This window comes from Manacus candei, unplaced genomic scaffold (assembly GCF_025592945.1).
Source record: "Manacus candei isolate 608988 ecotype Guabito, Panama unplaced genomic scaffold, ASM2559294v1 h1tg000028l, whole genome shotgun sequence".
NCBI classification, from domain to species: domain Eukaryota; kingdom Metazoa; phylum Chordata; class Aves; order Passeriformes; family Pipridae; genus Manacus; species Manacus candei.
In genome coordinates, this window is record NW_026138076.1 from 24,272,744 (window position 1) to 24,282,929 (window position 10,186).

Below are 10,186 nucleotides of genomic sequence, written 5' to 3' on the forward strand. Positions count from 1 at the left end.
TTGCATCACAGTTGGTGCCGTTGACTGTTAAAGGTGGATCTACTTTACTGTGGGAAGGTCTAGCTAAGAGTTTCAGTATTGTTAATTAATAGAGTGGAGATTTTCTAAGATGTCTAAAACTTATTGCTGTTCTTAAAGGTAAGTTATTAACAGATTTATGCTTATTGAAAAGTAACTTGACCAAATACCTCAATCCAGTGAAAATTATTTTCACTGTAACATGTTGACATCTGATAAAAGCATAAAACCAAAACTGAACATGAATATCCGATATTTTTCTTACAAGTCACAGTAGTTATTAATTCAAATTAAGAATCTAAATTTTTTGTTATCATAATGACATTTGTCACATTAAATATCTCTGTTGGAGACATCTGCTTGAGATAAATCTTTGTTTCCACATTGTGAAGAGAACTCTTCATTCCTAGTAATTAGTTTTCTCAGATTTTCCAAAAAATTAAAAGGAATTTACGAGAATAATACTGAATTTGATGAAAAAATCTGAATAGTTAATGTCCTTGTTTTCTGAACTAATCTGTTGTAGTAATGTCATAGAAGTATTCTTATGTTTGGAAGTTCTGACTTGGGACAGCTCAAAACTATATAAATACATGTATAAATTATGACTGCCATAAATATAGAATTTTAGGTCACTTTTTTTTTAGAGGTTTGGCCATTAATTTAGTATCAGGGTGATAGATTCACTGAGTTGAGCTCCTGCATATATCAGATAAGTATTTGCAACCGTATTTTTTTTAATTCCCCCTCCCCTGCTCACCCCTGGTTTGTAACAGTACTTACAGGCTGTATGTGCAGTAACAATTAGGAATGTTAAGCAGCTAAAATGGATTGTTAATTTTTTTGAGTTAATTGTTATACCAAACAAACCCATCTCCTGGCAGTAAAAAAGAATTTGTGATCAGTAGTTTTCAAATTCACAGTATCATTTTGAAGAAAGTCATATATAGACTTGTCAAGGCAGGGCAAAAAAGAAGATGAAAAAAGAAATACAGACATCCTTGTCATCAATGCGTTAGCACTTAAATAGATCAAGCCTCCCTGAATAACTGAGTTCTTGAATTATTAAAACATCTTCTTACTTTCCTTCAGAAGATGATAGACCTAATTTAAAAAGAGATATTAAGTTTGAAGTGATAGCTCTTAACATCTTTTGTTCTACATTAATATGATTTAGTGATATTCATTCTTTCTACTATAGCATGTTATCTTGCTTAAACTATATGGAAAGAAAATTACTTAATTCAAAAAATGTTCAAATTTCAAACTCCTGTGATTTTAGTGGTATCCATATCTGCCCAAGAGATTTGTCTCCCTAGGTTTCCCCTATACTTAGAGAAGTGGAAAGCCCTTACCAGAGGGTGATTTGTGTGCTCCAATTTGTCCTCCGAAATAATGTCTCTCGTTTTGCTACTAGTAAAAGGAGCCTCAGGAAACCAGATTAAAATTAGCCTCTGTGAATAACCCATCAAAACCCAAAGACCATATTTTCAAAGGAACTCAGATAATTAACAGATTGATTTTATTGAAATGTACTTATTGAGTTGCTTTTAGTGTTCTCTTAAGCATTTCACATCTTAAGAGGAAAAATTCTTGAGTGGAGCAGTTAGTGACATGAGTTTCACTCCATGTTTCACACAACTTGGATTGTGGCCTGTGAAATGAATTATTAAGATTTTTTTAATAAACAATTATTTAAAATTATACGAATGGTTTAATATTTAAGATTATTTTTAATAATTGCAGAAATGATATATGAGACAATAAGCAAAGTAAGCAGCAAACTCACATATTTTCTTAACTAATGCAAACTAGACTTTTCTTTTATCCTAACCTTAGTGTTTATAGATTTTACAGGTTTTGGTTTTCCTTTCATAAATGTGGAACAAACATAAGCGATCTCTGTTGAAAAGAGAACTTAAAAAATTACAAAAAAAACAAGGTAAAATTCTGTGCTGCTTCTATGACAGCAAGCATTGAACTGAGTATAAAATAACTTCCCATCTCTAAAGCAAGCAGAAGATTTAAAATATATATATAGTATAACACATAGAACATAGTGAATATGTATATATTAGTAAACATTGTCACATAGCAGTGGTCTGAGGATAATATAAAATATTCTATTACAGATCATGATAAAGAAAGTAAAATTCCTATCCAGGAAAAGATGGAAAATTAAACCATGCATGTCTGAGTCCTGTTGGTCAAAAAATCTATGAAAAAAATAAACAAAAATGTAAATATAGACAGTAGGGTCATAGTTTCATATATTTTCCCAAATATCTGGAACATATAGTAATAAAAGTACTAGTTATAAGGTTAAAGTTTCAGCAAATGTAGGATGAGAGCTTCAGTATACTTTTGGATAAATTTCTTTAAAAAAACCAAACCAAACCAAACCAAACCAAACCAAACCAAACCAAACCAAAACAAAACCAAAAACAAAACCAAACAAAAACAAAAACAAAAAAACCAAAAACAAAAACAAACAAACAAACAAAAAAAACCCAAAAAAAAACAAACAAAAAAAAAAAGACCAAATGATAGAAACAAAACCAAACCAACAAAACCCACTACAGATCAAATTTAGCAGAAGATGTGACTGCATAATATATTGAGGATATTTTGCAATCGCAATATGACCTCATAGCAATTTTCTTATGGGAAAGATTATTTTGCTCCTTTAAGTTATTTTGTGTTAACATAGGCGGTGATTAGTAATAAACACAAGAAATAGAGACTGGGGAGAGTAAACAGTGGACCACAGAACGGATCATGTCTTTGCACTCTTCCATTTGTGATTACTAAAGACAGTACCTAGAATTCATTCATTTCCAGTAGCACAAGCAGAAGATGCCTCCCCCCACCCTCCTCAATGTGACTGGGTTGTGCTGATTAAAAGATTTGTGCAAGAGGTGAATGTCTTTGCATGCTATTAAACAGATCCATCATTATAACACAGAATTTTTTAATACTTTGATCATATTGAACTATCACGATACATAGCAGCACTCACCATCCAGTTATAGAAATTCTGAGGAGAAAACACTGACGGGATGAGTCTACCTTTCAAGGTTCAGAATGTTTTTCAGTCAGAGGTGGTATTTCTATATTTAATAGTCACTAATGTGTCTTTTCTCCAAGTATTTGTCAAGTTGTCTTGTCAGGTCATGTAAACGTGGCAGTATCCAAAACATCCTGTAGAAAACATCACTCCATAAAGGCAATAGGTAACTTAGGAAACTGTCTTCTCTTTGCTTACTTTGAACTTCCTAACTGATGATTTTTCCAAGAAAAAAAGAGAGTGAGCATTTATTCCTTCTAAGTCCCTGCTAAGGAAATCAGAACAAAAAGAATTCACACAACAGAGAAAAGGTTGAATACCTGGGTCCAAAAGCTCAATTGTGAAGAAATTGTAAGGAAAACAAATGTAACATTCATTCATGGCCATATACAGACATTGAAATATCACATCTCATTCTGGGTAATTTAAATAGTCTTGTGCAGAGTATAATTTTTAACACAATTTTCTAAGAATGAGACTGAGAATTAATTTAATTGAACTCAGGTTAAATTACTTCAACTGAGATAAGATGAATGTTGATTAACAGAAACAAATGCCAAGTCTGTTAAAGTAATTCAAACTTAACAAGAAAACATTTGTGACATATTTACTGAGGCAAAGTCTCTTGAAACAAGATTACATGTGTTATTTTACAATACTGAAGTTTAGGGATGTTCAGGACCTTATGTGAGCAGGAATTGCTGACAAAGAATATAGAGTTTATTTTGTTAGTGTTCATGAAGTTAGAATCTTAAATTGTACCTACAAAGCCAATCAAGTTGAATTGTACGGATTGTTGTCCTCTAGTTTTTAATGTAAAAATGGAATTGCAAACATTGAAACAGTAAGCATGGTCTGTCAAAAGAAATTTGTTTGTTTCACTGGATCTTTAATAACAACAAAAAAAAAGGCTTTTTTTAAAGGTTGTTGTATCACATACAACAATATTTATTCCTCAGATTGCCAAAGCACAGCTCAATCTGCAATAAAATTTAAGCTACTAATACAAGGGAATTACACAAAATGAATAACTACTGAAATTATAAAGATGGTAAAAAGATTATTTTCAGTGTCTCAACCCACTGAGAAAACTACAGAAGAAGAAGGGAGCAGGAAGGAAGGAAAGCAACACAACATAATTGCTTTTTACCATGCAGCTAACATATAGACTGCCCAGAGGAAAACTTTCTGAGCTTTAGAAGGCAAAATATGCTCATTTAAACTCTGGCCTTATATTAAAGTTGTGACATTCTTGTCCTATACAACAAAATAAAAACATATCAAATTCCTCTTTGTAGGGATGATCTTTTTTTTAGAAATTAAAGCTGCTATATGAAGATTTGTGAAGGTGCTTAAAGAACACCACAGATTTTAATGAGAGATTAATTTTATTGGCTGAAAATACCCCTTTCTCAGATTTTTTTTTTTTCTGACACATTGGAGGTACATGTTAGTTTATTAAATTTTTCTTCTTATTCCTCCATCTTTCAGCAGTAGAATATATGTGCGTGAGGTACTTAAACACTGTGGAAAGGATTTTTCCAGTCAACAGATTAGGTAAGAGTGCTTAAAGGTTTTGGCTCATGCTGATGAAATAGTCAACAAAGAAATAAATGAAAATAGAGGATAGAATGGCTCTCACAGAATATTACTGATGGAGTGGACAATAAGAAAGGGGTGGATAAAAGAAACAGTTTGATCAAAAAAAAGTTTTAAAGGTGATAGAAAAGGGTCTCCTTGAATATTGTATGGACTACACGTTCTTTATTCACAGAAGTTTAAAACAGCTGGCCTGTGAAATTGGCAGTTATTAGCAAGGATTTGTAGTGAATCTGCCAATTTTGAGTGGCACCATATGACAGGAAAATACAATATCTAGCTTATAGGAAAGAAAAACATGCAGCTACAAGCTGATTAGGCTATCCTCTGTAGCATTCATGACTTATGAATAAATACTGAAGTAAGTAGTCAAGTCATGCCTGTAAATGAATAATTGTTGGAAAATAATGCATTGGTTCATCAAAAATAGGTTGTGTCAGACTAACCTTGTATATGTCTTTGATAAGACAAATGATTGATTGTCTAGACAGGGAAAGTCAATAATTTTATTCTAATTTCAATGAAACATTTGATATAATACCATGTAGAGAACCATAGTGATGCAAGGTGGCTAAGGAAGTTGCACTGCCTGATTTTAAAACTCCAAGATGTCCACTGGGCTATAGGCTTTCTGAATTTCTATTTCAACTTTTCAGAAATATAAGATTGGCCTGACCTTAGTAATTCTAGTTTATAATTGCTTTCTTGTGCAATATGCTCAAGACACCAACAGTCAAGTGGACAAAAAAAAAATCCTTAAAAAATTTCTATTGAGTCCTGTCTTGCTCTATATCAAAGGCGAAACAAGTCCACTCCATACTTGTCTTTATTCCACGTAAGTATTAAAAAGTTGTTTTATAATAATAACTGACAAAGTTATTAAAATTAGTCCTATAAAAATAAGATTTGTACAAGATTAGTTCATGTGAGCAAATTAGTTTAACTTTCCTCAGTTGTTACGTGACTGGAATGCATTACATTAGTGTGATTTGTCAGTATGAGTAAAATGGAAGATTGAGTTATTTGTGTAGAATGGAGGTACTGATTTAGCTAAACTTACACTTTCTCATTGATAATACTCATCCAATTTATATCCTTGGGTGATTTTCTATGAGGTCTAATATTACTCAAAAGCTACTCATTCATGGAAAATACATAGATGAATCTTCACCTAGAAAGAACTTCTGCCTCTTCTCTAAATTCTAAAGTGTTCTTGGTAAGAACTGTTTCCAGACTAGGCTTAATTCTAATTTTAATTCTAGTCTACTTCATTATAAGCAAGAAAAATCTTGACCATTATTATGACAAAGTAAAAAATTCTCAGTGAAGAAAATGGTGGGTTTTTTGTGAAGTACACAAAGTTCTCATAAAGCATTCAGATAGTACTACACCTGCACTACACTCCAGTATGGTTTACTCTATTGCCAAAAAACAAGCTGAAAACTTCCTGAGAAAAGGAACAGAAAAAATCTGAGAGATAAAAAAAGTGACTAAACCCATAACTGAGATAACTTCCCACTGAGTTTGCTTACCTAGCTTGTAATAAAAGGGAATATGATAGTGTTCTCCATGTTAAACATTAAAGTTAAATTGAATAGCAGGATAAAACAATCCAAGCCCCTGTCAGCATGATGAGAAGGACTTGGATTACACAATATTACTTTTTTGAGACTTAAAACACCATTATTGTAGCTTCTCGTGTTTCAGAGAAGTCTAAACTTAGTGTGACAGAAAACACTTGTAGGTCTTCTCTCAGGTACAGATATCCTAGTAGGATGGAGAGGTAAGTCAGGTCTCTTGCAGAGAATAATTACGTCTTTTAAAGAAATGATAGAGAAGATTGAATAGACTGCCAACAACATGCTAATTGCCTTCAATCTGCTACCAGTAACTGTTCCCCGCAGACCATAAAAAATATTTTGATTTGACTTTTAGATGCCTGGCCATCTGTTTCCTGAACATCTTGTATTAATTGCCTGAATGGATAGATATTTGGCAAGCACATGTAGCCTACCTAACCTGTCCATTCGTTCAGATGAGATGCATCATTAGCAGTGCATTATCTATAGTCCACAGTTGTTTCTCCCTTTGACAAGTCCATAGTAATTATGTATGCGTAACATGCAACCTGTCACACCAGGAAAGTCAGTTGTCAATGCTGTCTCATATTTATGTAGTCTGTCTGTCAAATGATTACTCATAACAAAAAGAGACAGTGTAAGTAGGGGCATAAGTCTCTTGACAGTTAATGAAACTGCACAATATCTTATGTGACAGTGATGTTTTTCCATATGGAGGTAGCCCTGTTGTCTTCAGCAAAGCTGTCTATTAAAATGGAAGAAATACCACTGTTGCCATTGGTATAGTTAGATTAACATTGTGGAGTCCTGGCCATTGATTTCATATGGTAGATATTACTGTGAGAGGAATAATCAGTATCAAGCTCTTGTTATCCTCTCTGACTGTTTCAGCTGAGTTTGATGCTGCAGTTAGATATAAGACATTAAACCACACTGAAATGAGCATAATAGTTTTTGTTGGGGTTCCTCTCTTTTAAATAAAATTATTCACTTCTCTAAATGGTTATGTGGACCATAAGGCTTCATTTATGAGTTCAGCAAAGCATTTAGTAGAATTGTCTATTTACTTTTAGAAAAGGAAACAAATGGGGAAAGCTTGAAGCCCAGAAATGTTATCCTCACAACTGTATTTGGTAAAATTCGTGGCATTCAGATCATGGATACATTAATGTATGACAAATCATGTTATAATCATGATTTGAACTAAATTAATTCTTCTTCCTTGATCAGTGCTAGAAGACTTGCAAAGTGCTAATGCAAGTGGAGAAGTCTGGTGACAGAATTTTTGTTAGCATTGTTAGCAGTACACTAGACTTCTTGCAACTAAAATAAAACTTAGGGAAAAAGATCAGTCAGGTATATTTCACAAATATCTCCTGAGAACTGAGGCATAGTGATAGAAGTGCAGATAGCGAAAAGATTCTATAAGATCATAGGATTGATTTAATACTTCAGGACAAAAGGATTGCTTCTGTGCTTTTCTTGTTGTCAATGAACATGTGCATCAGTTTTAAATGAGGGTCATTCAAAAGAAAGGAAAGAAAAAAACCCCAGCAAACTGCAAACCTGAAAAAATGCACTGCAGATGAAAACCAGTGCAAATATAATGTCTCTCTTATTTGTATTTGTTATTAGTGACTGTCTTAAAAGTATTTTCTGCAATTTATTTTATTTTATTAGAGTTTGAGGACTGTATGTGAGCACACTGTTCCCTGATTGGCTTAACCTTGAGATCTGATTTTTAAAAGCATGGTGTGTAACACTCCACATGAAAAATCCATAACCAGTACTAATAATTGATATGAAGGCTATTGCAAATGTTGAACACAATTTTGACCTGAGAAAATGTATGGTGATATATGTGTATTTTAAGAGACTTCTTAAAGTTTTTCTTCAAATGTTTATTTGGTTAAGGTATTCTCCCAAAGGTCACATTTAATATTTTATTTTGGTGTACACTTTGCATACCTACAGTCATGTCAGTTGTACACATCACATTCTGTTACTGTTATGTTCTACTATTTTTTAAATACTTTGCATTTTAAAAGAAGGACTCAACACTGATCAAGTATCCCTAAAAGAGTTTTTGCCCACTCTTTTACAAAGTTTTTAATCATGTTGGATAATTTCCCTATTTCCTCTGATTTCTCTTCCTTCCTCTCTCACTCTGTGACCTGGGATCAACTTCAAAGCAAAAGACTTGTGAGGGACTGAACAACGGTGTTATGTTACTACAGGTGTACCTGATCTCTTTTAATTCAGTTGAAATACGTCCATGGTTGTGCAGATGGGAAGGCAGGCTTGTTTTGAGCAAACCTTTCTCTTTTATCTTCTTTGAGGTAACTTCTGTAGGCAACAGCAGTGAAGTCGAGGTACCAAACTGTGCTTCATGGGTGAAAATAATCCTGAGCCCTTGGGCCAACAAATGCTGCCAGGATTTCACAGCATCTGAAGGCACTGTCCATGCAGTGTTCACAAAACCAGTGTGGCATCTACATGAGAGATCTCTTCAGCATGGCAGAACCTATGATTCTTTTAGGTAGTTAGTCATCATCAGCTAAAAATAAAACCTTTAAACCCGTTTAAGAAAAAGATATAAACACAAATATAATTTTAGAGATGGAATTTGAGGATAAGAATTCTAAATTTTCATGCATTTAGGAAGTAGTTACTGGAGGAAAGCACACACTTTAAAGAGAGTGTTTTCTTTCACTTCCACATCTTTTGATGGAAGTCTTATAAAAATAATCTTAAGACATTTTAAGTTGGAGATAGTAGCAGGCAATACCATACTGAAAAAGTTCACCATGCTCATCTGGAGTATTTGCATCTCCTTCAAAAACACAGCTCTTTGTAAATTTTCTGTCCTTTCTTTTATTTTTGTCTCTTCTTCCAGATATAGACAAAATAATTTAAAATTATATTGTCTTTTCATTCTTACATGGATGAGCTGGCATTCACTGAGTGACGGTATCTTTGTGCTAGTCTCAGCAACAGATATCCAGAAAGAAAGACAGTAAGAGAAGAGAACATACTGTTTTATTATGAATGTAGTCTGTTCTGTGTTTGTTCTGATTTACAAATTCCACTTCTGTATAGCTTTCAATTTCTTGAGGTAGTCTAGATAGATAGATGGAGAAGGATGCAAAGCAGGAAGAGGACATGGATCAGGAGCAACAGATTAGTACCAAATACGCCTCCCTTATGCTCTAGAAGGCGTGCATGCTTGCAGAAACAAACTCATGTGCCATGTGAGTAATTGACTTCTTGGAGCGAAGCTTGGAGCACTCTTATATCAGGCATAGCCTCAAAGAAGCAAAGAATGACCATACTCGACCATAGAAGTCCAAAACTATGCAGGGTACTGGCAAAAGAACCTTGGCAGAAAGTGTGCCTCGGGAATGCATTCACATTAAGTTCAGTGGTGGTAAACATCCCACATCTCAGTGAAACTGCTTTTCATTAGGGCCAGAAAATCATTTGCACAGGCTAAATGACACACAGAAACATTTTACCTGTGGATTAAGGATGTTCTGGCATAAAAGAATTGGTACGTATTTTATGATCTAGTCCTATCTTACCATATTACTTCATATGGGTAATACAGACAGTTTCAATTTTTTAGATATTATCTAACCCCCCAAATTTTCTGTCATTTTAGAGCTGGAAGCCAGTCTCAATAGTAGTTCAAGTCAAGTATAGACACTCCCTTGGCATTTCCAAGGTTTACCTTGGTAATTCACAAAGCACTTCAGGCTATGAGCCTGATAAACAAGAATCATTATTAAAAACTGATAAAATTACTGATAAAATTACTGTTACACTTGAAAAAAACCAAACGGCCACCGTTACAGTAAGTTTTAAAAAGAAGATGCTTTTCTTCTTTCAGAAAAAAATAATAAAAATTCAAGATTCTAGTGAT